We start from the raw sequence: 22,597 nt of genomic DNA, 5'->3' as shown, positions 1-22,597 counted from the left end.
TAACCAGCGCAGCCCTCCGTGGTGGGAAGAAAATAAATCTGCCAAGCGACAGCAAATTCATAAAATCCCTCAGGTGGCTCTGTTCATTTATCTACATTTTCCAGGGCTTCCAGCTGCCAAAAAGCAGGTGGCACACTTTGGCTCAGGAATTGACTGTAAGATGTAGAGCACTTTAAATGGTGGCAGTCCAGACGGGGACGGGCTGGGAGGGGGTTGAAAGGGTGGAAACCGGATGCAGGTGACGAGATCACGAGGTTGAGGGCATCGAGTGGGTGTGTGTGTGTGTGTGTGTGTGTGTGTGTGGTGGGGGGTATCGCTATATATGACCTTACATTAAAATTGTCTCATCCGGGAGATAAATTGAAGGGAAATGTCCTCATTTCTAATTTCCTCTTCTCCAATTCAATTTCCAGATTGAGTGCGGGGGGTGTGAAAGGCCTTCGGGGGAGGTGGCGGTATAGACAGATTAGAAATAGAGGGTGAAAATAATGTGGGAAACTTAGTGCCAGCCCCCTCCCCTACCCAACACCTTGGGCCGCTTCGAATATGCTGTGGTTCTGAGGAAAATTAAAAGGCACTCTGATACACTTAGTTGCAGCCAGCGCTTGCTGGGGACCGAGGTTTGGACTGGGATGGAACTCAAGGCACAAAACAGCTGCTGGCCATCACAAACTGGCTGCCTGTCTCATAGTAATGGACTGGCCACTGTATTGGTTTTCCTATTTTTCTTATCTTCAAAACCATGAAGGCAATATATGTATAAATTAAGATTTTCCATATTTTATGTATATATATATATATATATATATATATATATATATGTATGTAGTGCACACACACACACACACACACACACACACACACACACACATACACACACTTGGCTGTCTTTACTTATCAAGCACACTTTAGCTGACTATTTGCGCTGAGTGATACAACATACAAACAATGGTACATGAGTAAGAATGCCACATTTTCCTATTACACACTTGGACACACGCACATATTCCCTGACATTACTTTCATGACTTTCCTATCACTTTCGCTGCAGGTAATTGGTACATTGAGTGGCATCAGGACCCCCTGAATCCATAGCTGCTCCAAAGGAGCCTGTGTGAAATAATTCATAAATAACTAAACTAAACCTACTCACTGCTACGTCTCCTATTGCTAGTCGTGCTATTCACTAAGAAATACATTATAATAACTGACAACAATAACAGCGACATTAAAAAAAAGAAATGAAAGAATTTGGCAGGGGGCCAACACAAAAACCCACATAACAATAATATTTATTCAACAGTTTGGTGTTCAAATTCAAACTTTGGGCACATTTTAGGAAATTAAAAAAAAAAAAAGTCATTTTTTTTGTCAAGTACAACTCTCTCTCTCTCTCTCCCTCCCTCTGTCTTTCTCTCTCACCCTGATGTATGTGACCTCCAGCTTCCTCCAACAGTCCTCCTACATTTGGCAATTGTAAATGGTCTGTAAGGCAGACACGAGCCTAAGTTTTCAGTCGAGTTTTCTTGGTCTTTCTTGGTCTGTGTGTTGGTCACAGTGAACTGGCGACTTGTCTCAGTGTGCCCTGCCTTTGCCCAACGACAGCTTGGTTAGGCTCCAGCACCCCTGAGGCCATGAATGCAGGAGACGCAGTAATGGAATATATTACACCAGTGAGACTCAAAATGACGGAGCCTCGTGTCTCCAGGAAGATCTGCTGTAGCTATTTTACATGCTTTGAATCAAAATGTGACTTCAAAGAAGCTCAAAAGTGATGCGTAGACGTTCATCCAAAATCAAGCAAACTCCTTTTACAAGCATGCGGTAATCAAACATGAATAGAAGTTTTCAAACAGCTCACTGGCTTTTTTTTTTGGGGGGGGGGGGGTGGTCTGGTATTTAAAGACTGTGGTAAATAACTTCAATGTTTCCTCTGCAATAAAAATGTGTACAGGACATGAAAACAAGCATCAATCACTGCCATTCATGAGGCTAAATCACCAAAATTAAACAAATTCATGATCTTTTCTTGTGCAACTAAATGTGTTGAACCTCTCCATACATGGGACATGGAAATATGTCCCGTCTGTCTGCCTTTGGGAAGTGATGTAGACTTTCACCATCTGCCTAAATGCCTTTAGATGTCTGTGGTGCTTGACGTTCCCTCTCCCAAGCTCTCCCAGCGTTATGCAGGAAGCCACTGTGATAACACGTCATTAGAGAGAATGCTGCTGACTTGATATTATTTTTTTTTAAGAGTAGGTCAGGGGTAAGTAACAAGGAGAAAAGTGCAGGAGTGGCATATTTCTTGCTACGCGTGTGGTCAAGTCCTGCTGCATCACATAATGCCCATTTTGACAGTGCTGCAGTTTCACCGGTGGGGGGGGGGGAAATGCCTTCAAAGCAGTAAGAGGAAGTATCAGGAAGGATTTCTAACATTTATTTTTGCAATTAATTGGGTGATTTTGAAAAACATTGATCACGGCAGGAAAACAGAACGTGGTGAAAAGAATGAGTTTGCCATTATGACAGCAGGTAGATGGCAGTCTGTGCAAACTCTTTGCATTTTGGAGACAATTCTGCTGTTTGTTTTAATTGTCACCGCAGCATGGTGATATACATGATAAAGTACATTGTGGGGTCTCCTAGGGGTCAGGTCTAAGTGGACAGAATGGAACGGAGGAATTTAAAGAAATGGTAAATTAAGAAACAAGAGGAAAAGCACTCACATTTCAGTCGAAATATAATAAACTGTCCTGAAAATGCTGCATTGAAACATGACATTTGATTGATATGTTAATCTTTGCGTGTTTTGGAAGAAAAGAGTAAAGGTTGCCAAACTGTCGCTTGTTCAAAAACTGTTCAACTGTGAATCCTACATCTGAGAAAAAAATAGCACTTGGCCTGAAGGTTCAAATAGAAAACTGCCTTTTAGTGTTGTGTTATGGTGGATGATAAACAAAGAGAACAGAAGAAAAATACTCTTCCTAATACCTTTCACAACTTTAAGAGAACACAAAACAAGGTGTGTAAAACAGGTTACAGCTCGGCCAACCCGGCGGAGAAAAATCATTTTGGCTGCTTGCGTACACAGCCTGATTCTTTCAGTCACGATCCAGAGACTGAACGTAGACTGACCAGCTAATAGAGATCTTCCCTTTCCGGCTCAGTTCCCTCTTCTCCACAACAGATTGATTTAGTGCCCTCGTCACTGCGGCCGCTGCCCCAATCCGCCTGCCAATCTCCCGGTCCATTCCACCCACAACTCTAAAACCTCTGTGGACCCACCACTGGCAGGAGCAACCTTCAGGTCCAGTGCAGTGTGGGCTGGGCTGTGGGTCTGGGCAGGAGTCTGACCCAAGGCAGTCTGATCTCCACATCGTAATCGTTGATTATTTAACGCTGACGGAGATTGACACTATTCCAACCCATAGAGTCCATTTCAAAGGTTGACCAGGTTGGCCCCGCCCCAATCTCAAACACAACTGCATTTAAAGGAGGAATAAGCAATTCCCATCACTGACAATAAAGAAATTGTTTGTGAAGCCGTCGTGGTGTCAGTTCTTCTTCTACTTTGTAGAATTCAGTGAGTGATTGCCTGCAGGTCTGTCACCGATAGTGGAGACACTACAATGTAACGGAGTTACAGTAACACCATTTCATGTTTGCATTGTCCAACTTGTTCACAGGACATTCACTGGTTTGCGGCTTCATATTCTTACATCATCAATCAACAGTATCCCTGCCATATGCTTTAAGATGCACAATCCTCTGAAAGATGCATTACTTACTATTCTAACAGCTCTTCTCTGAAGTTTGATGCTTGGCTCTGCATTTGTATTGCATGTATTTCCCCCACACCTCAACACAGTATGTCGCTGAGGCGCGACTACATCACATAGTGCCAATGTGAAAGCTGACAGGGAAAACCTGTTGTGTCTGGGGATGGTACAACCCAGTTTGCCTAGTGTGATACCAGCTTCAGGCTCGATTGATGTTAGTTAGAAATCCATTCTTTCTACACTGATACAGAGACTCGGCCAAACGGCTTTTTTCACTGCCGATGTTTGTTATTCACAGATCTAAGATCAGATTATTCTGCTACATCTCTGGAACGTAATGTTGCCTTAATGGAAAGAGACTGCGTAGCTTTCCCTTTGATTATGGTGTAATAATACCGACCTTTGCACAACATGTAACATTAGAAGCTCATGCATGAAATGTTTCACACTGATCTTTTGACTGGTGAGCGCACAGTCATTTTGTGTGGGCTCAATTGTGTGATGGAGGAGCAAAACGCTCGTGGTTCTGATGCCCTTTGAGTTGCCTCCTGTTGATTTCCGTAGCCCTGATCAAGACATTCCGCTAGACATTCAGGGCACACGCTTGGACCATCAAAGTCCCACCAAAGGCACCTCGCCATTACGACTTTGGCATAATATTTTATGTTAAAATAAAGCAAGGAAAATCTTAATGGTTCAATGGATTAATGGCTGAGAAGAAATACCATCAACAAGCCACATTATGTCCCACCGGCAAAAAGCCTTCGCTGCTCTGTGAAGTTTTACCCCTTTCTTTATTATCTGTGCAGTAACTAGCAACGCTGCTGTTGTCTTGAAACTGCAGGATGAAAAGGAGGAGCATGATGAAGGCGGATATGCACATGCAGGAAAGCCATTAAAGTGTGAATCTCAGTCTCAGAGAGAGATTTTGTGTTATCACACCTTGTTTGTTCCCCCTTTAGTGCGTCACACTAATTAGTATGATTAAAAACGTGCTCAGGTCTGGAGATTGTAGCGGTGCACGCTAGGCAGCTATGGAAGTGCTGGCTGGACTGCTTGTCATTTAAATATGATACTATCATTTCCATGACACAATACATCAATATGTGAATTACCATCATTTAGAAATAAGAATAAAAATAAGATTAACCTTAAGAGCTAAGGTGGCTAATTTTTGTGCTACTGATTAAATTAACCGCTCAAGGTTTCACTGAAAACATTTATTCAAATATTTAGTTTTGTATTGAATCACTGTGTCATTCATGTTGTTAATTAATGAGTCATGGTTGAAAAATATTCAATGATTCTTTTTTTTTTTTAAATCACAAAAATTCTATCTTGTATTCATCGGCCACAATAATGGCTGTGAGCTAGTTGACCTGCCGCTGCCCTTTCAAGATGTTTTCATCTTTTTTATGTAGCAAGTTTTAATTGTGTTCATTCCTGATATGTTTCTCAGTTGTCAGAATCTGTAAATGTTTCACGCCAGGGTAGAATTAGTAGCTGTCAACCGTATGCACTAATTTAATGCTGAGTAAATAATGTACTGTTAGTGACATTGACTCAGATTAGGCCGTCACCCGCACCTGATATGTGTGAGTGATGTGTGTGCGCACGTTGCAAGCGTTTTTGATTTTTAAAGAAAGAGGGGTCGAGGAAAGAATAATGGAAAGAAAATGAAATGACATTAAAGAGCAATCTGGAACACTGCTGGCAAAGCAAACACTTCAGAGCCGGACAGGTTTTCCACTATGCAAAGACCGATTAATCGACTCAATTTAGGTAATACAATGTGTCTGCAGTCAATCAAGCCACGGAATTTTGAAATGTGACGGCAATCTGTTTACACCTCTTAACGAGCAGGCCTGTTACAAGTCGTGGTCAAACCACTTTCATTTTCTCCACCGCAAGAATGCATTTTGCTATCAGAATGACCTTTTGTATACGGCCTGTTACTGTTAAGACGCCTTGTATATAAAAGCACCCGCCATCACTGCGGCGGGTCAGAATCAAGAAGCATTGAGTTGATGAAGGTTCATATAAATGCAGCCACACATTTTTTTTTTTACCTGACAACCCCAATAAAATCGGACTTTGGAAAATTGTGCCTGGATTATCGCTTGTCTCAGCTCTTCAGCACGCTCACAGAATGACAGACAGTCCAACTGCTGCAGCAATATCACTTGTGAAGGTTTTATCACTCTTGGTTGTTCATTGCAAGTCAGTTTCATGTAATAGTATTTCTCTACAGCAGCTCCAAGCATTACTTGAAGAGAGCTCACATCAGTGAAAAATATGTATTTTTTTTTTTTCATACAATCATTAATTTGCTTCTGAACAAAAACCGACTATTAATGGTGGATGCATTCATTTCTACTAAGCTGTCACGACCCCATGGACCACCAGACACTCGCCACAGGCAACATCTTGTTTCTTTTTGTGTGCCATTATCCATTTTTTAGTTGTGGAATCAAAGCCTTGTTAAACTTTGCCACCACCTGCGTGGGGCTCAGGTTGCTGACTGTGTCCCCGGGTAATTGGAGGCCATGCAATTTTCATGTCTTTCTTTCTTTATATGAAAAATGTTGTAATTTCCACTTGACCATATGAAACCCAGACTTTGTAAATGTGCAACAGCCGTCCAGTCCAGTTACTCCATATCATAATTGGCTATTTGGCTCTGTTTGAGGAACTTTCTGTATTTCCATTTGGCTACAAGATAAGATGGGGGCAGGGAGCTAAGCAGCAAATGCCCCCCAGTTAATGACATGTATTGTGCTAGAAGGCATTAAAAAAAAAAAGAAAGAAATCCTTTAAAACGTGCACCCTGTCTGGGATTTGTCAAATGAATGTACAGCGGTGGATCAGCTGGGCCATCAGCTGATGTGGGATTTAGATGCGCAGACTGAGCTTGCTGCTGTATCTTCACAGACGTGCAGTTCCTTTTTTAAAAAAAAATTAAAAAATAAAATAAAATCAGCAAATTGAAGGCTCTGAGACTTGGGGTCACCGTTAGATATCAGATTCTTTTGCCGACATATTTACACTTGAATGGAATGTTAAAATGTCAAAAAACGAATGCACCTTGGCTGATTTGATTGTGTCAGGCGCAGTCGGGAAGAAATGGCGGTGGGGTGGTGGACGCGGTGGGGAACGAGGGGGTGTTTAAAATAGTTTTTGCCGTGACATTGCACGCTTCTTTCCTCCCGCGAAGACTGAGAATATCAAACTGAGAATCTGTGATGGACACAAATAGCACAAGTAAACAAGTCGAATCCATTGATTTTCAAAGCAAGCTGCTTGATTATGTCTTCATTTTTTAAGCACGGTTGATTTCTAAATGAAGTGGGGGAATTTAAAATACAACGGGGAGTCTTAGGCTTGTCAAGGTTGCTTGCGTGTACACATATATTTGCCGGCTGTGCTTAATGTGGCAAATGGCTTTTGATGCACATTTTGATTTACATAACTCCGGAGGAGGGACGCGGTAAAGGATTCCCTCAGCACCAAAGGACATGGAAGATATTGCGGCGTATTAATGACTGCCTCCGCTTCCCAGCCAAGAATCAAACAGAAATTTCAAGCAGGACACACAGAGAATGAGAACGGGCAGGGAGATCTGACAGACTGCAGCATCAGACACGCACACACACACACACACACACACAGTCTGCCATATTCTATTAGCAGCAGTGGATGTGTAATACCGTGCGTGACCTTCTTTTCCACGGCTGCGATCGCCGGCTCTCCTCGCACACGTTCCAAAACATCCACAAAAGTGCACAAACACGCGCGCATCCCGACTTGTTTGCATCAATAAAACATTGGGCCGCTATTGGAAACAACTGCTGAGGAAGCTGAAACACACTTTGGGGCTCTCGGGGTTGGGTGAGGGATGGGGTCCAATCGACAGACGTACACGCGTGTCCCGTCGACGGAATCACCGGGAGGATCCATAGCAGATGTTTGAGTGCGAGCTCTCCCAGGCCGCTGCAGCACACAGCACCACCGCTCAGCCAGGCAGGCCGCTTTAGCAACTGGATAAGAAGCCGAGTGTCTTCTAACCCATAGCCATTCAAAAACACAGGGGAGAATGTATTTACACCCCCCCCACCCCCCACCCCCACCACATTAATATCAAATAATAACTAATGAGGTGCGATTATCCCTTGTGCTTATTGTAATAACGATGCAGCTCACACATTAATAATAATAATAATAATGATAAAAATGATTTAAACAAGCCAGCGCCCCGAACAGAAAACGGGCACTTGGCCTTCGTCTCCAACGGTGACATTTGAAGCTTGGATCTCTTTTAATACCTCTGGGTATTATTTCCAGCAGGCACTTCATCAACGGGACGACGGCGCAGAGGAAAAGACGAACCACAGGACGGCTCCCACTGGAGAGCATCCAACTCCGAATTACTCTGCGATAATGAGCAGGGAGGCGTGCGGTATCTATTCAACTAACATAAGCGTGACACAATACTACCACTCACTGAGGAAGAGTGTTTGTCGGAAGCGGTCAGTGTTAGTCTGCTGACCAGTGGGTAAAAACATTTTGGGAGGACACAGAGCTGTCGCTGTGTTGAGTGTTGCCGGCTCTTTTGACTCTTATTCATTTTCATTTTTGGCCGAGCGCCTCAACATTTTGTCACCTTTGACTGTGCGCATTCTTCCTGTTTGCTTACAATACTGCCACTGCCACAGAGACAGGCCGAGCAACGCAAACGCCTGCATGGGAGTGGAACTGATGTCCGATGGCTTCAGCGCCGCCACATGGAACACGCGCACGCCTTGCTGTGTGTGTGCAGCTTTGTGGAGGCTCCTGTCTCCGGGTTGCAGTCACGGCCGGAGCAGCGTTAGCGCTGCATACATCACCATGTGTTATCTAAGCCCGCTTTTCCCACTCCGCTCCTTAACCTGGCTCTATTTCTGGTTGCTATATATTGTTGCAGCCAACAAAGGATCTGTCTTTTGCTTCGGATTTCTTTCTTTCCCAACTGAGGCAACTCAGATCCACCCTAGCCGCCATGAGCAGGTGATTTTTGCTGTTTGCCTTGGCTGCCAGTGGGATTTCACCACAAACTGTTGAAAAAGAGAAAGGAAGAAAAAAAAAAAAAAATCTTCTAAATCTTAACATGGACCAAGGCAGAAACTTTTGAAACAAGTTTTTCAGTGTCCACAACTTTGCAAATACATGACAGAAGAGAGAAAGTTCACACGTTGCAAGTCAGTTAATATGGTGCAGATGTCATGAGACAGTGTTTTTCTTTCTTTCCCTATTAAATAGATGGCTTCAGGGCTGGCACAGCCTCAGGAAAACCCTTCTAAAGTGTCGAGCAGATCTGCAACTGGGGGAACTGAGGTGCGTTGGTGGAGGTTTGAACCAGTGAGCTCTGCTTTTTGTCCTTTACTTGCTGTTGTGTGAAAGAGGAATACAAAATAAATGTATCCCATTTCAACTTTTCACCTTCCGCTGCATCGCTTAGCATTTTCCTCAAACAGCATCCTAACAGACACACACATCGTTGTTAATATTGCATTAGTGACTTGGGTATTTTTCACTTTTGTAACTGTTACTTGATTGGGGTTAAGGAATTTTGAAAGCGGTACATTACTGTTATTAAGAGAATTTGATTGTTTTCTTTGAACAGTATTGCAACCCTATTGGTAAACTTGTGTCCTCGATGGAACAAATCCACCAACTAAGATTGAAGGTAAAAAGGAAATAACACAAAAGTAAAAGACTATTCATTCCTCAACACCAGTAAAAATAAATAAATACCTGAGCTATACAATATATGTTCTGAATCAATGTTACAGCTTATGTCCCCAACATATTCAACCTCATGGCAAAACGATTCAAGTTTCTAATGAGCAAAGCCGGGTACTGGAAGTTTGCAGCCCTAATTGCATTCTGTGTCACTACAACTTGGTGTGTGGTGAGGGTGTGAAGTATAATAGTTGTTTTATACCTCTCAGTGTGAAGACACTGTGCACCCGTGTAATCTGATCAATCTGAAAAAGAATTCTTTCATGGATTTAAATAAGACTATAATACAATACTATAGAATATAAGGAAACCTTTCTAACACGTTTCTCCCAAACACTTTCTTGTGACGGCTAATTCTCTATTGGAGGTCATGAACACAAAGCAGCACACAAACGTCATTGCAGCTACTTCAGGCAAGATGAATACCAACCAAGACACTGCAGCTCTGGCTGCAAAGTTTCCTTGTGTGTTTTTTATCCCAGGTTAGTTCTTTGTCTTTCACCAAAGACTCAGAAGTGGTTGTGGAAAAGTCCTTGATATTGTTCCCACACACAAAAAAACCTTTGTCATCTCTCAACGCACTATTCATCGTCTCCTTATTGGCTTCATTTTAGCCATTTAACTCAAGCTTCTTTGAGGCAGAGCCAAATAAGCTGTTCATGCCACTCTGGCCTTCTTCCTCCTCTCACAACTGCATTGTCCTCCAGGATTGTTTGACATTCCTGTTCAATGTCAAAAAAACACAGCAGTGACTTTTGAAAGCGTGTGAATCACTGCGGTTGATAATAAATACGGTGATATTAACCACTTTCCTCTCCTTATCTTGTCAGCGCCCCCCCCCCCCACCCACCCACCCTCAGCAATCCATTTCATTGACTTTTGTTTCTTCCATGTACTTCTGTCAGCTGAAAGCTATTGTGGCATAAGCAGCCACTCAATAATGGGAGGCTTAACGAACATCGGGCACAGAGTGCACGTTGGGTGTGTGTGTGTGTGTGTGGGGGGGGGGAGGAAAATCGTTCTATTAATTAATGGTGTAATTAAGGTTTTGTCATTGACGAGCCACTGGCTGACAGGGATGGATGGGCTACTGGCTCCTGCACCAGGCAGCCGCACATTCCATAATGAATGGCAGCTATTACCAGCGCGTTTGGGTGGTGATTGAGCCACCTGCAGAGGCTTGGCTTCCCCGCCTCTCTGCACTCCCCCACCCTCCCCCAAAGCCCTTTATCTGTTCCTAACACTTTGGTTTCCCATTTCTGACCTTATCCTTCATTTAGCATTCTCCTAATTTAACATTTTTGTGCGCAGGCTGCCTTCCCCTCCACCCGCCTCAAATTGATATCAGAATAAATCCCCCTTTTCTCCTTGCGCACCGCGTTGGCGTTTATCAAGACTTCTCAGTGTTTACCGCATATTCGAGGTGAGGAAAATCTTCATGAACGATGAGTCACGCGGTTCAGCCCGAGCATTCGGAATTTGGAGGAAAACACCCACCCACCCACCCACCCGCTACTTGTGACCGTTTCAAACTGCCCACTGACTTTTCTTTGACCTGCATGTTCAGCTTTCTGGCGTCATTGAGCGTCTCGTGCCAGTTTCAGTATGAATCAGTTACATTTTCTTCATTTATGCAGCAGCCATTAAAACAGCGCTGTGAGGCAGGAATGGTAATTTCACTGACAGTATGAAACATCATCTCTGTCGTTCAGGCTGTGATTAGGCCTCACACGTACTGTATGTTTTAAGACCTGCTCGGACATCACTTGGGCCGCCGAGCCCTGAGATTACGTAGTGCACATTTGCACGGCGCTAAAGTGAAATGAATGCCAACACTCACAAGGAGTTTAAAAAACAACAACTATGCCGCTGCACATCTTGTTTTTTTCACATAGGGCTGTTTTTCAAAAGCCTACAGAAACCTTCTAATCAACATCAGCAGTTCAGTCTTTAATTATTTAGATCCAAAGGGATGGCATGTAATATTAAAACATCTTCAAGCACTCTTCAGATGTGTGGAAGGAGTTTGATGGTTTTGCTGATGACAATGATGACAGGGGAATGATACAAATTTGAGAAACCACGACGACTGGACGCCATTCTGGTCGGCGTCACTCTCTTAATTTATGAAAGGGTTTAGTATTTGACGGAGGGCCTTGAAGAGCGCCCCGTGTGGAAGCTCATCCATCAACACGTGTGCAGTGGAGGCATTCATGTGAGGTGGAGCCGAGCGTTTGTGCAGAATAAAATCCAGAGCTTCGTGGGATAACCAAGGCAACCCCAACATGCAAATGCAGGACTGCTATTTGAACCAGTGCAGTGGAGAGTCTGAGTTGAAGGTAGAAGACTAAAGCACCTTGAAGGGAAAGACAGCCCTGTCAGTTCCAGTTCCAGGAAAATGTACTGAAAATGCGAGGACACAAACGCCGAAGAATTCTTTCACAACTGAGGAAGAATGATGACGACCAGGCTTGCGGCTACAAAGTGCCTTTTTTTATACACCTCCTTATATACACGTACACATGTATATATGTGTATATATGTATATATACATATATACACACATATATGCATTTTATTAATATTAAGCAGTTGCAGTTAAGCAAAAGGATTTCTGAAGGAATGACTGGAGTGCCCAAGCAGATTTCAGTCATGACAATGTCTGTTATGTTGAGAAGAAGAAGAAGAACCCCCCCCCCCACAACAACTCAACAGGGTCTGCAGAGGATAATGGCGAGGGTGAAACAGTGCAGGGCAGAGACGTAAGGCAGAGCATGGCTGACTGAAGGAGCAAACTGAGCACTACAAAAAGACAAAAACAACACAGAGCCTCGTACAACAGTGCAAAGTCTCTGATCCAGAGGCTAATCCAAAGACCCAGCTGTCCACTGAGCAAGAAATACAAGTCGGGCAGTTTGTGTTTTTTCCCCTGAAATTTTAAGTGAACATTCAGTAAATTTCTGAAAATCTTGATTTAAAATTGAGAAAAAAGGGAAACAAGAGTGCCATGGAGTGATTTTGGTGCACGTTAGAGTGGAGGTTCATCTTAGCAGAGCACGACAAGTGGACCAGAAGAATCCGAGGTGATCAGAGCCAGCAGACGACCAGAGAGGATTTCAGGAAATACTGTTTTTGGAACGGTCGGATTTATTCTACTAGGTCCACCAGCATTGGCAATGAGGTTTACTGCTCTTAAATTGAATGCACTCGTATTTGAGAGTGCGTGTGAGACACACAGCAGAAAGTTGCTTGAGCTGAACATCACGCTGTGTCAGAGTTCCTTCTGCAAACCTGTCTCCACCAGTGCTGCTTTGAAAAAGACAAAGACCACCTCCAGCAAGTGTGGCGAGTTTTTGTCAAACGAAGCTACTTTAAATTATGCTGTCTGCATGATTTCTCTATTAGAATATTTCTTTTTAATGCACAATATGTTGGCTGAAACAGCTCTAAAAGAGAACAAGGGAGCTTAGTTAGTCAGATTCATCCTTGAGCTGGAGAATCTGGCTTTTCACGCTGCAGTGCTGGAAGCTGGCGTTGAACCAATGTACTGGTGGTGGAGTTGGAGGCAGGTGTGTAGACCAGGAGACCGGCCCAGGAAAACCAAATGGAAGCAGGGCAGGAGAAGGGGAAAAAAAACCTGACCCACGAGTTGCTATCTGCGTTCAACAAAGATTCCGCAGCAGCTGCAATGCATTCCTGGTAAACAGCGAACAGGAAACCAAGAGAAGTGCAACGAGAGGAAACAGTTTTGTTTGTTTGACCTGTCTGAAGTTTCCACAAATATTTTCAGAGAAAAGTGCTAAATTGACTACATTTCAAGCTGTTTCATTTGTTTTCTTAATAACTAATGATTAGTTTGGCCCAGTGGTGATAATATTTATTAATGGGGGCATTGGAATGATAAAATAAACAAACCATAATATAATCATGTTTTTAATTGATTTTAATGCTGTCTTATAATAATTAAATCCTCAGGCATACTAAACGACCTTTAAAAGGTTTGTCATTTTTATTTATTTTTTTTTATTATTGTCAGTTTGCCTACGTGCAGCAAAATGAGCAAAATTCAGTTTTTCTCTTTTTGACACTGCTGCCAGACTTTCCTCAAATCTGTTATGGCTCCTCGCATTAAAATGCAGGCGGGTTTTACATCGCTGCAGACTGCGTGCGGAGGCAGATAGTAAACTGTTTTTCCTCCAGAGAAAAGCAACAGAGAGACACTTGTCCCGCCGTCGGAATTCAAGCTCTCGTCGCTCGCTGGCCTCAGCAATGGTTTATCATTCATAGAAAGCAATCGTTTCACCTCTGAGCCATCAGTGATTGTTTGCGGTTATTCAGCCATATAGATCAGATTAGTCACATGCCTGGCACAGAGAATGTTTTGCTCATCAGTCAGACGGGCCTCTGCAGCGCAGCCTGTTCGTCAACACACATCTTTGTTCTTCATCACCAAGGTTTCCCACCACTTGGAATTCTTGACATGTTAACCTGCCATATGACCTTTCCCTGCATCTTATCGTTCTTAAGGAGCCCATTCTCTCCAGTTAATATCAAGTCACTGATACCAGCCGCAAAAGCCAAGCGGTCATTTCTGAGAAGCCGTCGCCCTCGTAGAAATATTATCTCAAATGACTCGTTTGATTCCCTGCTCAGGGCCCCAATACATGTTTCCCCTTTCAAGGTCACACAGATTTGCTTCCTTGGCTTGTGAGTTTGTGCTTTTCATTTTAAGATGATGCACCAAAAATTCACCAAAGAGATGAGACGTCCTGCGAAAACACGGCAATAAAAAGTTGTTTGGCGCAAACCGTTAAAGTAACGCTGCAACTTTATGGAATGGGTTTCAAGCGATGCGCCGCACGTTGATTTACCAAGACAAGGATCAATACACAGAGTGAAAGCAGGATGGTTTCAGAAATGAGAGAAACATGAGGCTTTAGCTGTTCAAATTTCAATTACCCCATAGGAGGTGGAGGAGAGGAGACTAAAGCGGAGGTGGGGGAGGAAAAGAGGGAAGGGGGGGGGGGTGTCGTCGCTGAAATGCGAGAGAAGCTATATCAGTCTGATCACTCATCCGTCCTCCTCCAATCTCCTGATAAAGCAGGTACTGCAGGAGGTGAAACGATGTGTATCAAAACCTCATGAAGATCGATGGCATCCTTCTGTCGGCTTTGAAAGAGACAAAAGAGAAGGAGTGCGAGGGATAAAAAAGAAAAGAAGCCTATCTAAATTGGTCCGCGCCAAAGTGACAACAACAAGGAGACGAATGAGATTGCGGGATATTAAAAAGAACAAGGCAGAAGGAGGCTGCGCTCCACTCTCACTGGCTTCACCGCTAACACAACAAGCGGGAGTCCTGGTAAATAATTCCCCAGGAAAATTACTGGGGCCATAATCAGAATTCAATGGGATGTGTTTAGCCAGGTGTGTTTATGTGCACAGGGCTTAGGCAAACAACAGAGCGACAGGTGACACAGGCGTTTACAGCTTAACGGACCCGCAGATGCAGAAAGGGTCACGGCTCGGATTAACAAATACACTCCAGCTACAAGAGACCAGCTCCATTCTCATCCCTCATCCTGGCCATTACTGCAGAAACATCTCAGGCATCCCGCCACTCGAATCACAATCACATCCAAGGAAAGCTTTGGAGTGCTGCAGTCAGACTCCTCAATGCAGGCTGATGGCAATCTGCGAAAGATCTGCTCAGAAGCTTTGAAGGGAAAAAGAAAATCATTAAAAACAAACCTCTCCAATAACAAAAGAGCTGCTTCAAATCCAGCAGAGTTAATTAAATTACAGAACGGCTGATTTAAAAGCAAGGAAGAAACCCATGCAAATGATGTCCCTGGAAATCTTTGCGAAATGTAAATTGATTTGTATTTAGTGAGCGACCAACTCCATGTCGGAATCAAGAGTAGGAAGACAGAGAGGCTTTTTGAAAAGCATGATTCCTCCATAATGTGTTGCTCCATTTAACCAGGTGGTCCATCGTCTTGGTTGATTCAGTTCTGCATTCTGTGTGTTGACCAAATATTTTTCAATTGCCGTGGTTCCGCTTAAACTGATTGACACGAGATAACGTTGACCAACAACAGAAACAAACAGTTTTCTCCTGCGCTGGCATATGAGAGTGAGTGTTTGCTTCATATCTGATGAAATGCCATCCATGCCGTCTTATTTTGACTGCATTTTCAAATAATGGCACAAAAAAAGCCACGGTGCTGTCCCTCCGCTGACATCATAATCATTTTTATTTCCCTTCTACTCTCTCATAAGGATTTGGGACGAGCTGTTGTGTGGCATCCGGTGCCATCAAATATTTAGAAGAGGCGTCGTTATTGCTGAATATTCCCTCTTCGGCGGCAGGACAAATGTCACACACCTGCTCCTTTGTTGACGCTGAGTGACAATCAGATATGGGAGGTGCTGCCGTTGCTCATTTATCATTAACTGATGTCGACGCGCAGACAGACAGTGACAGAGAACAAGGAGAAACAGTTCAGTACAGACACGCGCTGAGGACGTCTCGTGCATTGTTTCATCCTCTTCTTGTTCTTTCCCATATAAATCTCCTAAATTGTGGTCATCTGTTCAAAGGGAGTACATTTTGAACGCGGAATCCGTCTGGCAAACCCGCGAAAGCGTTTGCGAACAAATGTGCTTTATGGGGAAAAAAACAAAAAAAACAGTTGTGTTTGTCAGTTAAATTATTAAAACACTTGCTTCATTTGGGCAGCGTCCTCCTACTGAATCATATTGTGCATTTAAATGTGTGTGTGCGTGTGTGTGTTTCAACAACAGGGGGCTTTTGTTGTCTGAGTGAGGACTGGAGGGCTGCCAAAGCTGGGTCTGCCCACTCTTCACACAACCAGGCACAAGTGATGTTCTTTTGCTCATTTTCTTTTGCCAATAAATGAGGTTGAGTATATCTCCTTTAATGTGTGTGTTGCTGTTGTATTTCTTTTTTTTTTTTTTGGCATAACTGTTGTTTTTTTTTTATGCTGACTTTTGTGACTGAAAAAAGTTTGTTTGCATGCAGTAACTTTCTCGAGAGCCAACATCCAAAAGGGGCACAATTAAAAACCAACGAAATTAAAAACAGTGTTTCATGCGCTTTCCTCATTAGCAGTTGTGCGACGCACAATTGCAGCTCAACGCGCACAACTTCCAACGACGGATCGTTTTTTTTTTTAATTATTTAAAAACATTCCACATATGTCTAACTGGCATAATCAGTGCTCCTATAGTCATACAATATCAAAACGCACGTACTGTATTCATATCATAATAACTCAACACAATCTGTGCAGTTTGTTGTCAACGTCGACAAGGACCACATGCCCATTCAACGCAGCCTGCAGTCTCCACAAGACACTCTGGTGGCTTTAAAGTCCCAATCTTGTCTCATTTTCGGAGCTTCGCATTTCGCCCTGCACTCCACAGAGTCACATCTCACAAATGCTGACAGCAAAACCTTAACAGATTTAGAAAAAAGCAGATCTATTTCCCAGTTTACAGTTTTCCACAAAGTGCCAACACACAACGTCCGCCTGCAAATGAAATCCATAAACAGAAAAAGCTCACTGCAGACAGCTGCTTTTGACTTAATCATTAAACTGTCTCGTTTCACACCGTGTGTGTCCATATTTTCCTTAAAATAACTTTCTTTCATAAGTCTGTGAAGATCATTAGTCATCCCAGCCATTGCAGTGTTTCAGATGAGTCAAGTTGCAGGCAACTTAAAATAACAAAGAACAAAGTCAGGTTGCTTTCACCTCAATGACCTCTATGTTCGTCTAAAGAAAAAAAAAAAACAAAAAAAACATTGAAGATTCCGAGGGATGTTAACGATTAATTGACTGTCGTTTAACTGCCATTAAAAATTTCCCCGATAAAAATAAATAATTGTTTTTAGTTAAAGTATCAGCCAATCCACATAGGTGACTGAGTGCCAGCTCGTATGCCAGCCCATTACTGTATGTATGACAAGTTCTGAGTTAATGCTGGATTTTGAGGACGACTCTGTCGCTGTGTGCTGGCAGCCTGTGGTTATTTAGTTATTTACACGCTGTCGCATTTTGCAGTGATGACGCAAAATTGCATAATTCGTTTTGATGCAAAATAAATAGTCCTGGAATTTCTGCACTTTCTGGTCATGACGCATCTGGTGTGTAATGGCCTTAAACAAACCCGAAGGGAGCAAAACGCAGTGCTGTGTAGGAGCACTTTAAACTCAGACATGAGCACACTGAAGTTCTCTACTATACACTTCACGTCACTGACTCACTCTCTGTTCCTCATGCAAAGATAACGTTGCCTGTATCTCAAATGGTGCAGTAAATATGTGATTGAGGAATATAATATCCTTTTGGTATTTTGTGTATTATAATAAATCTTTAGACGAGGTTTGACCTTCCTGAGATGAGAGAAGATTTTTTCTTCTTTTTTTTTTACAAAACCGGCTAAGGCATTTACACATTCCTGCTTTTTGAGCGTCCTCACAGCAACCTTCCAACCAATCTTCCGCTTTGGTCACGTGCCATTTGACATACTGGCCATTTCAGCTGCTGAAGTCAAGCTAGTACCTCCCTTGGCTTTTCCCAGCCGTAGCATCAGTTGGAACCATTCAAAGACATTTTAGCAGGTGTGCAACTTCTGCAAAGAGCAAAAGGTCTTGATTTGAATTGCGACGTCTTCCTCACGCCACCATTGCTCCCTAACCCTCCTACCCTGCTCCCACATGCACCTGCGAGCTGGCCACTTTATTCAGGGTCATCTAAGGTGATATCTGACATATACTAAGGCACTTATGCAAACTCAGAGCTGAGACAGGAACTTTCAAGACACGCAGGTCTGGTCTGGAGTTGTGAATGAGCCTCTTTCGTTCGACCTCATGCTCTCTGATTCAGTTTCCGCCGGCCTCTGTTATTGATGCTCTGCTAACACAGCCACTTACAGCAGCGGGGGGGGGGGGGGGTCTGGGTTCTACCCGCAGGGCCTGATGCTAAGCATCAGGCCCTGCGGGTGCCTGAAGTTGAAGAATTTACAATGAAAACCTATCAAATGATCTTTTTCTTTCTTAAAGGGATACAAGGAGGGGACGTTTGAAAGAAAAATATTCATTTTAATTTAATAAAAAAACCCACTATGGTTTTAAAGTGATTCCTTGTGCAACTGAAGTACTTCACTCTGGCAGAGAATACTTTGTACTTTTTTGGCCAGTGTTAGCTATAATATACAATGTTCATATGTGAACTGCTGGGGAAAAGAAATATCACTTGTATTATTTCAGAAGCACCAGTGGTCAGCGAAGGTCTTTATGACGGTGACAACGGCCGATCCATAAGTTTACATCCGCTACTCATTGCAAGATCTACAACTAATTAGAGCCGCAATGCACGCGGGAGCTATGGTTGTTCGCCTTTGTGTCACGAGCCTTCATTAAAGTCAGTCAAATAAAGCTTTTTAACAATTCAATAATAGTGACGTGTTTCAACCCTCCATACGATGATTTCCTCACTCCTTTTCAATATAATTAACGTCGTCGGCCACTTTGGATTACGATCGCGACGCCGGGCCGTATTGAACTCTAACTTTCGTTCATTCCACATTACAGTCACAGTCTCTCACAGTCTTACACATTGCATTTGGTTCTGACCGGTTTGTGATTTCTGTGCATCTTACCTGTAAGAGCAGAAAACAACCATGTAAATATCAGCCCTCTGCATCTGCGCTGGTCTGCATTACCAGCGCTCTCTGACGTTTTGCTCTGCCAGTAAGCGGCGTCAGTTATTGAGCCCTTTTACTCACAGCGCCCTCTGCTGACCAGGTGTTCCCACCACGCAAACACAAATATACCTGCCAGGAAAATAAATGCAAACTATACCTTATCTGTTTTATGATGACTCAAATTTGTAAATGGGGGGGACAAGATATTTTGATCAAGTCTTTTCCCCAAGTGTTAATACCTCTGACACACCTAATGTCTGAAAACACTTTGTGTCACATCTATATGCAGGCAACAATAAAGAGCAATAAAGCTCTGTCTCCAGCAATATACCAAGGCCTTGTTAAACATATTGTTGGCCACACATTACACTTGAACTGCTGTTTTTAGTAGAAAGGTTGTGCAGAACCCCCCCCGCCCCCACACACACACACACACCCACACCCGCTCCCCACTACCTGATATCCTACATAATTCATGTGAGCATAATGTGAACACTGTTTATAAATCTTTGTGATATTATGCCTTTAGCCTCTAAAATAGGGGTTTGTTCTGTAGCATATCCCACTTATGAAAAGCACACTGTGACTAAGGTTATGGTTTAATGCACAGGCCTCTTAACCTCTGTCTGCTGATAGCGGTGAATTTGTTTTTAAGTCCCAACTGAAGAGCATTTCAGAGCCAGTGCTACCAGCTCAATGTCCTCACTGCACCGCCATGGTAATGTGTGTTTGTGTGTGTGTGTGTGTGTGTGTGTGTGTGTGTGTGTGTATATATATATATATATAAATATATATATATATATATGTATGCAAGTTTGATGCTGTCTACTACAATTGAAAATACATTTTAAGAAAGAAACTTCAAGGAAATAAATGATAAATGAAGCAGTGGTGCGGAGTGGATGGTGGAGTGGAGGGAGTTGACAAAGCGAGAGAGGATCCAGTTGAATGTAAAAAAAAAACAACAAAAAATAATTAAATAAATAAACTACCTCTATATGCACTTGCTGGGTGGGAAATTCACCTGGGCAATCTGCCCAGGTAAGGCCTGTGTTTTGAAAATACTGATCTGGCATATACAAGCAGTTTGAGCCCTCTCCAAGGTACATCACACATTCCTTCCTCGCACTTCCCTCTGCACAGCCTGATTGTTTACCAAACCCTGTCCCAATAAGAGTGGCGGCGGAGCCGCTCCACTTGTGATGCTACTTTAACAAGTGCTGTTAGTGTTTCAGCTAGCAGTAGCTTCAAAGTCCCTTGTCTGCACCAGTTGTTGTTGTTGTTTTGCTTTTACCAAGCATTTCTTGCTTTTACCGAGACAACACGGACCGCTTTAAGTCTGGAAATTGCAGAGTTTGTGTCAGCAGCAGTAAGACAGAATGGAAGAGATTATGATAAAATAAAATACAATATGTACATGTGCTCAGTAATTAGACTTACTATACCAAGACTTCCTAAACCTCTTTTTGAGCGCCCCCAGCACTCAAAACTCTTTACTTGTGGATCTCATAATGTAGCAAAAACAATGTTTTCAGTGTTATGAGTCATGTACTCGAGGTGCTTACTGCACTGCTAAGTACTGCATGTGTGCTTTTAGAAAAACGTGGTGTGAAGGAGCTCTTCTCGTCAGCTACCTGACTCAGAAACCAAGGGGCGTGTCGAGCAAGACACAGAAGTGGCTCGTTTGTAACCTTGCAATATCACCATGGTAACTAATGCTGCACTGATAACCTGTTGCTGGAGAGAGAGAACGCACAGACGTACGGATTTGAGATGAAAAGTGGCTTGAAATTGTGTTCTTTTGTTGTTTTTTTAATTCACGAAGATGTAAATATTCGAGGAAGGTCTCTTCTATTGCAACCTTTCTATTAAGATTACCTCACGCGCACAAGAGTCAAAGTAAGTGTCATACAGACAAAAAGGGACACTGCTATTAAACAAATTCCAGATACAAAACTGTTTTTTTAAAAACACATTCAATTTTCTGCTGTATTTTTACGTGCAAGAGTGACAAAAATGTGTATTTCCCTCCTAATTTGTATCGCAAATGATGCTCTATTGAACAAGTATGCAGAGTTTTTGTTTCCTACATATTAATGGTAATTGTACAAAATGGGACTTGACACAAGAGCATGGCAAGACTACACAACGCGGGTGGGGGGGTACATTCACCTGCAAACATCTAATGTCATTGTTTTGTATATTTCTTCTCTCTTCTTCACAAAATGTGTCTCCTTGTGGGGCAATAATTGAAATTGAATTTGTCACTAAAAGATCCAAAACAGACAGTCGTGGATTTAAGCTTTCCAATCCCGGGGAACGACTGCAGGGCGGTGATTTGTTGGAAAATCAGTTTCTTTAAAAAGGGGCTTGTGCGGATTTGCGTATGAAGACAAGAAAAGTGGCATCGCTATTATCCAATCACAAGCCTTATTACAATAATATGTTTTTAATTACAGTATTTGCTCTCCCTGGTTGTGTACCCCATTCTGCTTGGCTTTTTAATAATAGAAGACACGTTTTATTTCCCACTCCCCCCCAACTCATTTTCCACGAGTGCCGACTCCGTTGGAAGGCATTAAGACGATTCACGGTAATAACACCAGGCAACTGTTCTCCCCACACTTCCACGAGAGGGATGAGCGATGTCTTACATATAAAGCTGTGCGCAGGCTACGAACCAACAAACAACGCAATGGCCTTTGGGCTGCTCGCTGTGATCCCAGTAAAACCGCAGCTCAGTGCCGTCATCCATCATGATGCTTTTCGGTGGTTCGGGGCATTTAAACCAGAGCAAGTGCTCGGATTCAAAGGCACCGTTGCAATACAGAGAAAATGTTTTTTTTTTTTGTTTTTTTTCTGCGGTTGTTGCTTATTTCAGAGCACCGCAAATCGGCCCCACCTCCCAGTGCCGATGTGCCTCTGCAGGGTTAAACTGGTGGTACGGGGATGTGAGAGTGTGGGATTCTGGGAGAGTATTAGCGCTCCATTACAGTCAGCAATTAGGGTTATCTCTCTGACCTTTTTTATGGCTACAGCAGTGGCCATTATGATGCTGGGCGATTACGCTGTGATTGGATAGTGAAAAAAAACACATAAAATCTGGCAGGAAAGTGCTTTCAGGACACATTACAGACCTGATTACATAAGCAAGTTCTGCATGTTTACGAATGCTATTCAATACACTTTGTTATTAAAATTCAATACAGGTCGCTTTGCCCACACAAATTAGAAATATGAACTAATTATTTTAATGACACAAAGAATTGATAAAGATAAGTTTTTTTTTTTTTTAGCTTTGCAGT

The 22,597-nt window shown here is 42.8% G+C and overlaps 1 protein-coding gene across 1 annotated transcript in view; it reads left to right on the top strand.

Moving 5' to 3' along the window:
- Nucleotides 1-20,549, top strand: part of ercc3 (excision repair cross-complementation group 3) — a 172,274-nt gene extending 151,725 nt beyond the window's left edge. Inside the window, exon 15 of the transcript XR_012929080.1 lies at nucleotides 20,538-20,549. The gene's annotated coding sequence lies outside the window, so the exon portion shown is untranslated. The remainder of the gene's footprint in view (nucleotides 1-20,537) is intronic.
- The last annotated feature ends 2,048 nt before the right edge of the window (nucleotides 20,550-22,597 follow it).

This window comes from Nelusetta ayraudi, unplaced genomic scaffold (genome assembly GCF_046127955.1).
Source record: "Nelusetta ayraudi isolate G7.1 ecotype Tasmania unplaced genomic scaffold, CSIRO-AGI_Nayr_v1 ptg000005l, whole genome shotgun sequence".
NCBI lineage: Eukaryota > Metazoa > Chordata > Actinopteri > Tetraodontiformes > Monacanthidae > Nelusetta > Nelusetta ayraudi.
This window is presented reverse-complemented; position numbering and strand designations above follow the sequence as displayed.